This window comes from Onychostruthus taczanowskii, unplaced genomic scaffold (assembly GCF_017590055.1).
Source record: "Onychostruthus taczanowskii isolate IOZ18803 unplaced genomic scaffold, ASM1759005v1 scaffold66, whole genome shotgun sequence".
In the NCBI taxonomy this organism is placed as follows: Eukaryota; Metazoa; Chordata; class Aves; order Passeriformes; family Passeridae; genus Onychostruthus; species Onychostruthus taczanowskii.
The window spans coordinates 4,320,184-4,333,695 of NW_024504344.1; the positions used below are offsets into that span (position 1 = coordinate 4,320,184).

General features: G+C 45.8%; 1 protein-coding gene across 1 annotated transcript in view; it reads right to left on the reverse strand.

The window, feature by feature from the left end:
• Window positions 1-13,512, reverse strand: part of TSNARE1 (t-SNARE domain containing 1) — a 453,856-nt gene that overhangs the window by 405,250 nt on the left and 35,094 nt on the right. The window contains exon 3 of the mRNA XM_041420840.1: window positions 4,311-4,361. The gene's annotated coding sequence lies outside the window, so the exon portion shown is untranslated. The remainder of the gene's footprint in view (window positions 1-4,310; window positions 4,362-13,512) is intronic.

Below are 13,512 nucleotides of genomic sequence, written 5' to 3' on the forward strand. Positions count from 1 at the left end.
TCTCAGTGCTAAGGAGATTAGGATGGCGGCCCAGGGAATCAGCAATCCCAGCACAGCACATCCACACAGCCTTGCCCACGGCTGTCACTTTGAGAAGAGTTTGCTACAAAAACAGCACAGAGATTATCTTGTTCCCTTGCAGGAATGCAAGGATTGAGATGCAGGGGAAAAGCAGCACAACGGGAGCCGCAGGCTTTGTGGAGGCGAAGCCAGCTCTGCTCACTGAGCAGGGACCACCACATGGAGGAATTCCGGCCAGAAACCACCCCAGCACTGGAATGCTGGCCAAGAAAGTGGTTTGAGAAAACACAAAATGTGCCAGCAGCCTGATGACACTGCCCATTGCTCGGAGGGGGGTGCACTGAATGCCAGGACATCCCGATGAAGGCCGGCATGGGTAGTTATCAGAATAACCCACCATCCAGGGAGAAGGGATTTTGGGTCTCCACAGTGCTCACATCACATGCTGGCAGCTGGGAGAGCCACAGGAGAGTGCTGCATAATGGCTCTTTTTCCTTTCCACACACACTCGGTGGCATCCCACAGAGCAGTGTCACAACCTGTGTGGTGAGCAGCTCGCTGTGAGGGGAGCAATGGCAAGCCAAGTCCACCAGGACTCCACAAAGGATCATGGAATTGTTTAGTTTGGAAAAGACCTTTAACATCGTCAAGTTCCACCATTAACCAAGCATTGACTGAACAGGCCACCACTATGCCATGTCCCCAAGTGCCACATCCGCACACCTGTTAAATCCCCCTTCCTTGGGCAGCGTGTTCCAATGCTTGACAACTCTTTTGGTGAATAAATTATTCCTAATATCAAATCTAAACCTCCCCTGGCACTACTCCAGGCCATTTCCTCTTGTCCCAGCACCAGCTTTGAGTCCTTGTATGTGCCCTTGGACAAAAAAAGCACCCAGGTCCTTCACACCCCTAAAGACAAAATCAGCATGTGATGGAACAGTTCATGAAAAGCAACATTTTGAGGTTCACCACTGACATCTGAAAAGATCAGAAGGATGGGGACAAGGAGAAAATGCTATGAGATCTAGCAAGGACCTGGGCACAATGAGGACATCAACACATGGATGTTACATCTCCCATTTGTTTTAAAGGTTTATTTTATGGATAGTTGTGTGCACACAGATGTACATTTATGACTGATAGAAACACAGCTTGTCCAATTACTGTGCCTATAACTGAAAGCACCAATGATCAGCCAGAGACAAAGACAGAAAACCACTCAGGGACACACAAAAAGTTCGAGCAGTGAAGCTGATGCTGGACACAAATCTAGGCACAAGCTTAGCCCCAGTCAACCTCTTACTTGCATCACCTGAATGGCTGAAGCACAGGTCAGGCCAGTTGAACAAAGACCCCAGGGGAAACATGCTGGTCTGCTTAGCAAGGAGTGGCCTCCCCAGACCTCAGCAGCCTCTGGCAAACACTTGGTCATGTGGATGAAGGGCTGGGGCCAGGGAGCACCTTGTGCTTGAAGCCTTTCCAGCAAAAGTGCCTTCACCAGTGCTCACTCAGCACGGAGCATGAAAAAACTAAAAAACAACTCCACTGCCTGGACTTCCAGGGTATAAGGAGGTGAAAAAGAACAAATCTGAGCAGGGAGAGATTTGGACTCTCTGCTGCAATGATGTCCTTCTATAGCTTTGCTCCCAAAGCACCACATGTGGCTAACAAACAGTGAGATTTTCAAGAGCATTCCACACCCAACTTATAGTGTGTGACTCTTACCAAAGGGTTTCCATCCACTTTTTTCATCATGAAGCAGATAGAGAGGGAAAGCCCTGGTACAAAAGGGGTGGGGAGAGGGAAATCAACAATTGTGCAAGAGCACAAATACAACACAGGGACAGTGACAGGACTGGACAGGTCAACAAATTGACGGGGGCTAAAATGTTGTCAATACAGCCAAGGACCACCATGACAGGTAGGGAGAGAGATCCTGAGCCCAGCTTGGCTGACCCCATCAGTGCATCTCCCAAAACACCATGGGACTTTCACATTCATCACACTTGGTGATCTTTGCAATTTACTCCACCACCACCAATGCACTGCACCAGGGGACTCCAGGTCCAGCAAGAGCAAGACTGGTCACAGACAGAGAGATGCCACAACAGTTATTTCCCCCCTCACTGCTGAAACAATCTGCCCCATCACCTGGCTGACTACAGCTTTCTAACCCATTGGTCCAGGTTGCTCCCAGAGGTCACATTCCCATGTACCTGCTCCTTTCTGCCACACAGAAGAAACTGCACATGAAAGTAAAGAGATGGGAAGGGAAAGCCATAAAGCTGAGAAAAGATGCCCTTGACAAAATTTGTTTTAAGACATGACTAGCTGGTACTGAAAGCCAAATCCTCTGGTTTTCAGTCCAGAGGGAGGACAATTTGTGTTCTTTCTCTCCAGACAGATGTGGTGCTTGGGGACTATTCAGGACAGCAGTAACACCACTAAAGCTCTGTGCTCAGTCCTGCTGCGAGGAGATCCAGGGGAATGAGCACTGGTATTTAGGGAAACATCACCTGTATCAAAGGGGACACCCATCACACTGATTCAGCACCAGTGCTGCCACAGGGGACAGGAAAATTACACAAAGCACTGCTCTCTCCCCAAACATGAGCCTTGTGGGGGATGAATCCGTTTCAGTCTCCAGAGTTACCAAGGAGGAGTCCCATAAATCTCCCTATGCCTCCAAGGGGAGGTAAACCAGGTGGGAGGGACAGAATATTCCCATAAAAAGCCAGTGGAACTTGGTTGTGGCTATGCTGCCCACAAATGGAGCTGCCACAGCTGGATCTGCTGCTGGAGCAAGAAGCAATTTCCCTGGGAGGGGACCACAAGGGACACATGAACATCTCACCAGTGTGACATGGTCCAGCACTCCCCTGCTTGCTTTTCACACTGCCCAGGAGACCAACAAGGCCTTACCACCCTGGCAGGAGTTTCCAAGATGAGGAACATGAAGTTAAACCTGAAGACCTAGAGAACAATACAGTTCTCAGTGATTTCAGGGAATTTGGGGATGGACTGTTTAGTAGGGCCTGTTGTCGGAACCCAGGTCATGTGCTCCTGGTAGGAAGCCAAAGACACTTGGGATTTTGATCTTAACCCATGGAGCAAATTACCAACCTTGTATGAAGAATCACAAGCCACAGAAATTTAAGTAGAGCAATAATGAATTAATCACCGGGTGAAAAATGGAGTTTTGGGGATTTTATTATAGAGGGTCTAGGAGGCAAGATGGAGGGACATGAGCATTGTCCTATACTTCTTCCTTCTTCTTCCTAGCCTCCATCTTTTTGGTGATGGTGGCACATTTAGATTGGCCTAAAGTAGAAGTAGACAGTCTAACTGAGACAATAGGTATTGGAAAATAATGATAAATAAAGTATACGTACCTCGTAGCATAAAATGTAGACACCAGCCCAGGGGCGGGCAGTGTGCCCTTGACAGACCTGCAGATCAGACCTCTGCAGGTCTGAGAGAAAATAATTTAGACAATAGATAATAAACAACCTTGTGAACCAGAGCCAAAGAATCCTGACTCTTTCTTCGACCACCGGGCTGGGAAAAAAAGACTCTTGGGTCACCCCAACAGCAGAAAACCCAAGAGCCTGTGGTTTTAAGGTAATGGTTTCAAACTGAACGAGGGAAGGGGTTCAGGCAAGGTAAAAGATTGTGGTAAGACACAAAAATGTTGCCCACAGAGGTGGCAGGTGCCCCATCCCTGGAAAGATTCAAGGTCAGGTGGGATGAGGCTCTGAGCAACCAGATGAAGATGGAGATTTCCCATCATTGGGCATCTCATAGCTCATAGAAGGGGAGTTGGATTTGATGACCTTCAAAAGTTGCTTCCAACCCAGACTGTTCCATGGTTCAAATTCTGCCTGGCATCCTTAAGCACCCAAGTTTCAAAGCACTGCATTGTCCATATTTATTTTATTCCTGTGCATGGTTTGCTTTAGAGATCAAAGACATGGAACCAGAAAAGGATCAGCACAATGAGAACACAGGGAGAACAGGAAAATATGGCCAAAGCTCTGAGACCACTCTTGGATAAGGTTGCTTTCCATATGGGTGAAGATAAAGCACTCCTTCCCCAGGTCACCAGCAAAAACATACATAAACCAGCTCTCCCTTTTGGCAACTCAGTCCAAAAGGGTGTGAAACTCCTATAAAATGAAAGTCACAGGGAAAAAAAAAAAGTTTCTCAAGGGAAAAATTTTATTTGCATCTGCCTGAGCCCCATAATTCCACGTTCAGGTGACCCTCTCCTGAAGAGATGCTCTTACCAGCTGCTTCCCAAGTCCTGCTCTCCTGGGCACACAAGACTTTCTTCTAATCTGGAAGAAAAAGCAAGACAACTTATAAGTACTGGGGGAAAAAAATCTATTTCACTGTCATGGTTAACGACATGGCAGCCATCAGCACACCAAGAGCTCTGACATCCAGGCACATCCTGCAGCCTCTGAGCTGGGCTGTAGGAACAGGTACAAAAACAGCTGCAGATTCCCCAAAACATCACTGCTGAGCAGGGGGAACAGCACCTCCTTTTCCAAAGAAAGTTGATATGAATCTTTAAAATCCCTAGAAGGTTTCAGTATTTCCAGATTAGCAACAGTAGAAAAGTAGGGGGTTGTAACTGTTTGCAGAACACCTGCAAAAATAATAAATAACAAATTAAAACATTTAATGGAAAAGGAGAATCACTTATTTAAGTGTCCAGTATTCCTTAAGATCCCAAACCTGCTGTGGGAGGAACACTCTGGCCAGAATCCAGTTAAGCATTTCGGTTTGTCAGATTTGAGGGAAGAGGGAGAGCCCTGCTGAATCAAGGTCTTGGCATTTCTCAGCAGCTGCTTGTTTCTCTCTCCTGCTGGCCTTCAAACACGTACACACACTCCTACCTTCCAAGAATTTCCAATTTTAGCTTTTATTCTAGAAACAACACCTCCTGGTTACAAAAGCAGACGATTTTGCTGCCAGGAAAAAGCACTGGTAGAACCCCAAGGGGCAGGTCCTGCATTAGACGAGCACCAGGCAGCTCTCAAGAGCTCACAAAAGGCTTTTTTAATTAATACTGCTACTTGCTTTGCTCAATTAACACCAGTGAGGAAGCCCTTCACACACTGCCTTCAGCTGTGGTCAAAGTGGGCTGAACACTTTAAAAATCCTTTTGCAGTTATAAATACTTCCTATACAAATGCCATATACTTCCTACATGCATGCACTCTACAGAGAGCTCTGTTAAGAAAGAAATTAAAAAAAAAAATTGAAACGATGCAATTTCCCCAGAGAGAAAAAATTGCAGCAATGATTTATATCTGCCCACAGGAGCAGAGCAGCAATCCCAGCCCTTGGTGACCTCTGTGCAAACACACCAAGCCAATTACACACTGTGACAGAGGATTTTCCCCTCCCAGAGCAGCAGCTTGTTGCTCGGAGTGAGAACCATCAAAAGGTTGTGCAACTAGTGAGTGTGTGTTACTGAGCAGGCTGGGGACAACCAGCCTCCAGGTTTAATCAAGATTTGGATCCAATTGTGTGAGGGGTTCTGTAAATATTGATCTTATGGAGTTGTTACATTTGGAGGATGTAATTCCCAACGACCTGCCCGTTTAACCTATGGAAATCACCACAGGGCAACTCAGCTCAATCTTCCCACTCCTTCCCTTCTTGTTTGCTGTGGTCTCCATCAGCAGATGAGTGCTAATCCACCTCATCCTTCCGTGCCCTACACTTGGGACATGCCCAGCAGCATTTCTATGTCCTTTGGCAAGATAAAAGGCGAAACACAAACTTTTTAAAGCCACCAGTCATAGCCAGCAGCTGACAGAAGAAATGCTCTCAGCTTCCCAGAGTTACAGAATAATTTAGGTTAGAAAAGACCTTTCAGATCCATTAGTCCAACTACTAAGTGCTGCCAAGGCCACACTAACCCATGTCCCCAAGTGCCACATCCACACATCTTTAAAAACCTCTAGGAATGGTGACTCAACCATGTCCCTGGGTAGCCTCTTCCAATGCTAGAAAAACCTTTCAGTGAGGAAATTTTTCCTTATATCAAATCTAAAGCTCCCTGGTGCAAGCTGAGATTGTTTCCTCTTGTCCTCTCACTTGCTGCTTGGGAAGAGGGGGCAGGACATGGTGATGTGCAGCCTGGCAGTCCCCTTGTCTGGCCCAGGACAGCCTGGTTCCAGCTTCTTGTTGAGCCACACCATCACTTCCCTGATTATAGGGATGTTTTTTCTCCAGGACTGTCCAGAGCACCTTTCCTTCACCCTGTTTCTTTCAGAGGTGCATTTAGGTCTGGATTTTAACCATCACAGGCTCACTATCCTTGTTTCCTTCAGGATATCACTCAGAGTAGCCAAAATCCAGGTAATTCCAGCAGGAAAAAGAAATAAAGCAGTAGGTACTTCAGAAGATCCAAAACTCAGCTCATCCTACCAGTGCCCACAAGGACACTGAATTCCAGATCCCATCTGCTCCCCAAAGAGGAAGTTATCCTTTCTCCTGAGATGTTTACAAGGGGGAAACCACCTCAACTTCAACCAACCTCAGCTGGTACTTTCAGTCTTCCCCAGTCTGCTCCACCTATGCTGTGCACTCCATCATCTGCTCGGAACTGGGATGGGAACATCGTTTTCTAACACCCCAAATGCACCAGATTAATTATTACACTTTGGGCTTTTTGGGAGGGTTTTGCCTATTTTTGTATTTGCTTGAAGCATTCAACCATGGGACAAAACGATTTCAGCCTGCAATGAGAGAGGAAACACTCCTGACTGTGTAGGTGAGATTAATTTCAGGATTGTGGCCAGACTGAGGAAATTGGTGGCAGAAATCCTTCATAGCTGGATAATGAGGTTGTGGCTTTATGAGTAATTCTCCTGAGTTATTATGTGCCTGGCACCTTGGGTGTGGGTGACACATTCCTTCCTCCCCTCCATTTTTGAATGGGAAATGTCATCCAAGTGCACAAACACAGCATTTATTAAAAAAAAAAATAAAAATAGCAACAACACAACTCGTGAGGTGGAGGCACAGATTGCATCTCACTTGTACAATGTACAATCAGCAGCTGTCTGGAGGAATTTCCCTGCTGGGTTCTCCTGGGTTCTCCAGGAATATCCCCAAACTCCATCACAACTGTGAGGTACCCAATATTCCAAACATCTAAAGAGCCTCTGGGGTGGAAACCAGGACAGTATCAAGCCAAATCAACAAAAATCCTCCCCTGAACACCTCAGTTGTACCAACATTTTTGATATGGAGAGAAAAATCCAGGCTTCCTCACTCCCTGCTGATGAGCCACCTTGCATCCATACCCCTGGTCCTGCACCATTCCTCCTCCCAGCCCAAAATGGCATCCCTGGATTGCAACCAGCTCCCCTTTTTTGAGCAAGCAAAGGCTTTCACATGGAGGTCACCTGAAGTTTTAATGCTGTCAAAGCTCAGCTGCAAAGAAATTGGAAAGGAGAAAGAGCAGCCTTTTTGTGGAGATGCCTTGGCTCCAGCTGGAGCCATCACCTTCCATTACTCAGCTCCTTTTTGGGAATTCTCCATGCCCTCCCCTCTGCCACACCCAGGCTCTAGACATGAAGATAGCTAATGACAGTTCCTGCTGGCATGACATCCACCCTGCTTCTCCTGGAGGATGAATGAGCAGATGGGACCAGTGGAAGATGGCTGAACTGCACAACTGGAGTCCTTCCAATCCAGTAATTCCCACCCAAACGAGAGAGGAGGAAAAGATCCTTCAGGGTCAAAACCTTTCTCCTAGGGGTAGGAAAAGGGTCAAGGAAGACATGCAGGTGGTTACTGAGAGGCTGTGCAGACTAACTCATGTCTGTTTGGTTTTACCACTCCCCAGATTCCTGCTTTGCTTGCTTATTCCCCACCCAACCCACTGCACTCTTACAGCAAAATAAGCACAATCCTGAAGAGTTTTGAAATTCATAAGATGGGCTCACAAGCATCTTCCATCATGCAGAACTAAAATTAAAATGTACACCCGCCCTCGCCTCACTCTTGAAATCCACCAGGCAAAACCTTCCCTGTGTCACATCAAGAGACTCCAACAGCTGAAGGGATTAATGGAAAACTGAATTTCCAGCTGCTACCAGGCTTTGGAGCAGGGTTCCAGCCCCACCACCACGTCTGTTCCATCAGACCTGCCCCTGACTGAGACACAGCAAAGCTGCTTTTAGAGCAGCTTCCTCCATCACAGGGCTGACAATCATCCTCTAATATAAATGGCTATGAGACTACCAGAGGAATGGTGGTTTCCAGATATTTTGGAGAAGGAAAAGGCAACCATGAGGTTCTCTCAGGAAAAATTGTTGAAGAGCTCATGAGTGTTATGGCTGTGCCATCACATTGGCATGACAGAAGTAAAGAAAACAGAAACCATAACAAAATTCATTCAACATCTGCAAAAAACTCACGGGACAGGTGGGAGCAAACACAAAGTTCAGGGATAACAACATGACACCTCAGGAGACTGGGCATCCCTAAGGAGAAAAAACTTCTGAGAATCACAAAATCACAGAATGGTTTGGGTTTGAAGGGACCTTAGAACATCTTGGTCCAAGCCTCTGCCATGGGCAGGGACATCACACCAGGCTGCTCAAGCCCTGTCCCACCTGGCCTTGAACACTTCCAGTGATAGGAAATCCAGAGTGGTTTTGGGCAACATGTTCCAGTGTCCCCAGCCCTCACAGGGTATAATTTGTTCTTAATATCAACATGCCCTCTTTCCAGTCTGAAGCCATTCCCTCTTGCTGCACCACTCCATGCCCTTGTCCAAACTCCCTCTCCAGCTCTCTTGGAATCCTTTCAGGCACTGGAAGGGGCTCTCAGCTTTCTCTGGAGCCTTCTTGTCTTCAGGCTGAACAACCCCAACTCCCTCAGCCTGTTTCCATAGCTCCAGTCCCCTGATCATATTAGTGACTCTCCATCTGAACCACCCGGGGCAACATCTCCACTCTCAATGCAACATTAATAGAGAGATTTGGGGCAAAGACCTAACACTGAACTACCAGAGCAGGGCAAAACTCTGATATCTGAGCTACAGCTGGTCTTACACTGCAACTCCAGCTCAGATGAGCAGTTCCATCAGAGGGACAGACACTGACTCACAGCCCTGAAATAAGTGTGAAAACCCTGTTCAGCAGCAAGGCACCATCATGGCAAGTCAAGACACTCCCAAGCTCTTGTGTTGTAAACCCGAAATTATTTTTCTTTTCCTCATGTATGTGGCTGACATTTCCTTCATGGCTCATCACACCATCAGGACCACAGCAAGAAAACTGACACCCTCTCAGACACCTTTTGGGAGAGCAAACACAACTGCCTGCCCCTGATGGTAATTTTGGGATTAAAGATGAGGTTGAGATGCAGATTGCTGCCAAAACAACCACCCTGGGGGAGCTGTTGCTTTTTCTCTTGAAATGCAGAGACACTTTACATTTCTTCCCTCCCTTTGCTTCTACTGATTTTACCAGATTTCTTAGAGAAGGGAACAGCAATTGCATGACTCAGAGGGAGAATCATCTTATGCCCATCACAGAAATGCTCATGTGCACGCAAGGAGCTGGGTGAGACACTCACTGCCTTTTGTCCCAGGCCATGGGTAGCAGACTGTCACGTGCCCAGAAGAAAACACAGGCAAGAGGAGAAGCAACAGCACCAAGAGTCAGAGGCTAAAATTGCAAGGCTGTGATGAACAGAAAGAGGTTTCCTTCAAGAAAACCACCAAGCCAAACATGAAAGCCCTCAAGCCATGTGCAGTGGAGGTCTCAAGAGGAGAAATCTACAACTTCCTGCATGGAAGAGGCTGTGTGGGATCAGGTCAAGATGATCAATGTGGTCAAGGGATAAAAACCATGCCCAGGAGCAAAGTGAAAGCAACAACCCTTAGTGATGCCCACAATATCCCATCTACCATGCTGACTTGCCTTCTTCACATGCTTTGAACTTTTGGAACACATATCCTGAAAAAGCTGTGATTGACTGGAATATATTTTCCATTGTTTCCACTTTTACTGCGTTTTTATTGTGGTGCCTGAATATTTAATTGTTGAAAAGGTGGAGTGAGGGTTGGCAGGGCACATGCTCAGAAACACCAGGGAAGAGATGGTTCCTCTGACACAGGAAGAGAGGTCTGAAAACAGCTTCTTGAACTGCAACAAAAGTCTTGCCATAGGAACAAGAATGTGATCCCCTGCAAAAGAGCAAAATTCACTTGATGCTGTGCAGATATTTACAGCCCCCAGGGCTGTTTTCACAGTTATGGTTCCTCCTTATCCCTAATACAGCTGACAGCAACACGTGTAGGATCTGGAGACTCTGTGCAGGGGAAGGCAACTCATAAAGGCATCAGTGCATTTCAGCAAGGCCTTCAGAGTCACTTATCTGATGTTTTAACTTCACTGATGGCATTTATGAGTTTAAAAATGTATATAAGGCTTCAACATCCTCTCCCAGCCACTCTCTTTAGGATGCAAATGCAGCTTAACACAATTAGGCAGGACAGAAAGCTCAGACATTTTACAGGATCAACTGCATTCCAGTTATCAGGGGAAATAAAGAGACACCAGCTCAACAGGCAGGCTGGACAAAAACGTGTTTTCATCTCTGGACGGTTTTCAGATCAGCATAGGACAGTGCAAGAAGGAAGAGCCTTTTTTTAAAAAGGCATCGAGCCCTGCTACAGCTCTACAAGGGGGAAAAATTGCCAAAAAATAATCAAGTAAACCTGTATTTGTTAGCAAGGAAATACAAATTAGGAATTAATATTTTTAAAATCTCATCTTTAAAACTGGAGAAAACCAAAACTCCAAGAAATTTGCCACGGCACATTGCTCCATTTACAGATGCAAATAAAGCAGGAAGTAAATAAAGGAAAGCAGGTTTAGATCAGATATTAAGAAGAAATTCTTTACTGTAATTGTGGTGAGACTCTGGCACAGGTTGCACAGAGAGGCTGAGGACTCCCCATCCCTTAAAGTGTTCAGGGCCAGGCTGGACAGGGCTTGGAGCAACCTGGGATAGTGGAAGGTGTCCCTGCTCATGGCATTAGGGTCAGAATAAGATGATCTTTAAGGTCTCTTTCCACCCAAACCATTCCATGATTCTGTGATTCTCTGTTATCTGAAACTCCCAACATCAGGACAGAAAAGAGAGAGGAGAGAGAAAAGGAGAAAGCTCTCAGTATGAGGCTTCTGGAAGCTCAAGGCTTTTATTTCCATTGCTAAAGGTTCATAATTGAGAAGTTGACAAAGTGTCTGGAGGTACCTTGAAACCCTTCCCATCACGACTGCTCTTTCAAAGGAGAAGCAACCTGAAATTGGCAGGAAGTAGATATTGCTATATAATTTGTCATCTTTCACAGAAAAATCGATCGTCCCTAATTCTAGGTTTGTTTTTTTTTTCTGTTAAAAGACCTAAATAAAGCATTTCTGTTATTGCAGACTGCAATTAAAAAAAAAAAAAAAAAAAAGAAACAGATTTATTAATTAAATCTTCTGGAGCATCTCTGCTGTGAAGACAGCATGAGAGAGTTGGTGATGTTCAGCCTGGAGAAGGCTCCAGGCAGAGCTTAGAGCACCCTTTCAGTCCTAGTGGAGCTCCAAGAGAGCTGGAGAGAGACTTTGAACAAGGGCATGGAGTGACAGGACAAGGGGAAATGGCTTTAAGCTGAAAGCAGAAAGATTTGGATTGTATTTAGGAAGAAATTCTCTACGATGAGGGTGGGGAGACACCAGCACAGGCTGTCCAGAGAAGCTGTGGCTGCCCCATCACTGGAAGTGCCCAAGGCCAGGTTGGACAGGGCTTGGAGCAACCTGGAATAGTGGAAGGTGTCCCTGTCCACAGGAGAGGGTGGAACTGGATGATATTTAAGGTCCCTTCCAACCCAAACCATTCTGTGATTCCATCAATGATTTTTGGATCTACCCCTGAGCTCCCCAGTGATTCTAGAGGACCTTCAGGTGGCAACAGAAACATTGACAAGATGTTTCTAGGAGAAATTCAAACCGTCTTAACTTGTGCTTCTCTTTCTAAACAACAGGATCAGGAGGCTCTGAGAAATCATCCCTTTGGCAGCTCTACCACTGCTAGAAGTGAGATGGAAAACCACCTGAGCACAGGTACAAGGTGCCAGGTGCTGTGTTTGCACACCTGACAGGCTGAAGCTGCCAGGATCATGCCCCCACACCTCTGTGCCTCCATCTCCCACCCTAAATCTTCCACCTCTGCCCTGACCTTTGGGCAGTGCTTTAAGACCTCTGGGTCTGTTGCACAAGCTCAGGTGTTACCACCTCAAGCCCAGGTAATCCAACACAAATCACTGCAGAGAGATAACGGCGTGGCCTGTCTGAAAATAGACAGAAATCCCCATCAAAAACATCTAAGTCGTCATGATAGAAAAATAAATCCAGGCAGATTGTTGCTCTCATTGTATGAATCATCATGTTGTTATAGCAACTTCATATCTGCGCCCAATCTGAAAACCAAGCGCAGCTGAAATAATATAACAGCATTAAGTTAAAATGATATATAACAAGACAAAAATGGATCGGCTCGATCTCCGTGGAGCACCCACACTTCTTTCTCACCCTCTTCCCTTCCTTTGGAAACATTGCTTTGCTGTATTTAAACAATAGAAAAAAAAAAAAAAAAACAGCCCAGACTTGGAGCTCATGGAGAAGAAGAGCCCTAATGAGCTTTTGAATTCAAGAAGAGTCTTTAAAATGAAAAACCACAGAACCGTGGAATCATGGAATCGTTAAGGTTGGAAAGGACCTTAAAGATCATTTTGCTCCAGCCCCTCTGGCATGGACAGGGACATTTTTCACCACCTTTAAATAAAACCAAGTGCAATTCCCAGTTACAATCAACCAGACCCAGACAACTACCTCTGTTGTTCCCATGTACTCAAAAATGCATGCATTTAATGAATTACATAAATTTTATAATTTTTTAATCTTTAATTCATGCAATGCAGGACATTTATAAATATATATGTACATTGTGTTCTGCTCTGTTCAGGAGTCCTGACCAGAGATTCCAGCCTGAATAGAACATTTAGAAGCAAGAAAGGGGATGCACAAGTTCTAGCTTTAAAACTGCAGGTCTGTGAGGTGATTTTATTGCTGAAGAAAAAGTGTCACCAAGGTTCTTTCCATCAGAGCAGCAAAGGAAGAAAGGTAAATAAGCAGAATTGTTTCAGGGACTTGGCAGGAAAGCACAGCTCCTCTGCAAGGCAAGGGGAGCCCACCAACCTCCAAAACACTGCAGGTGCCTCAAAAAACACTGTTGTGCCCCAATTAGTGCCAGAGATGAGCAGAAAGCACCACAGGGCACTTCACTGCTCCTCTCCCCATGCAATGCTGCCAGCAACAAGTCTTGAAGGAGAAGGGAAAGTTAAAACAAAGAAGCTTGGGAGAATTGCAAATTTTGCTCTTGATGTTTCAAGCAAATTAAGAC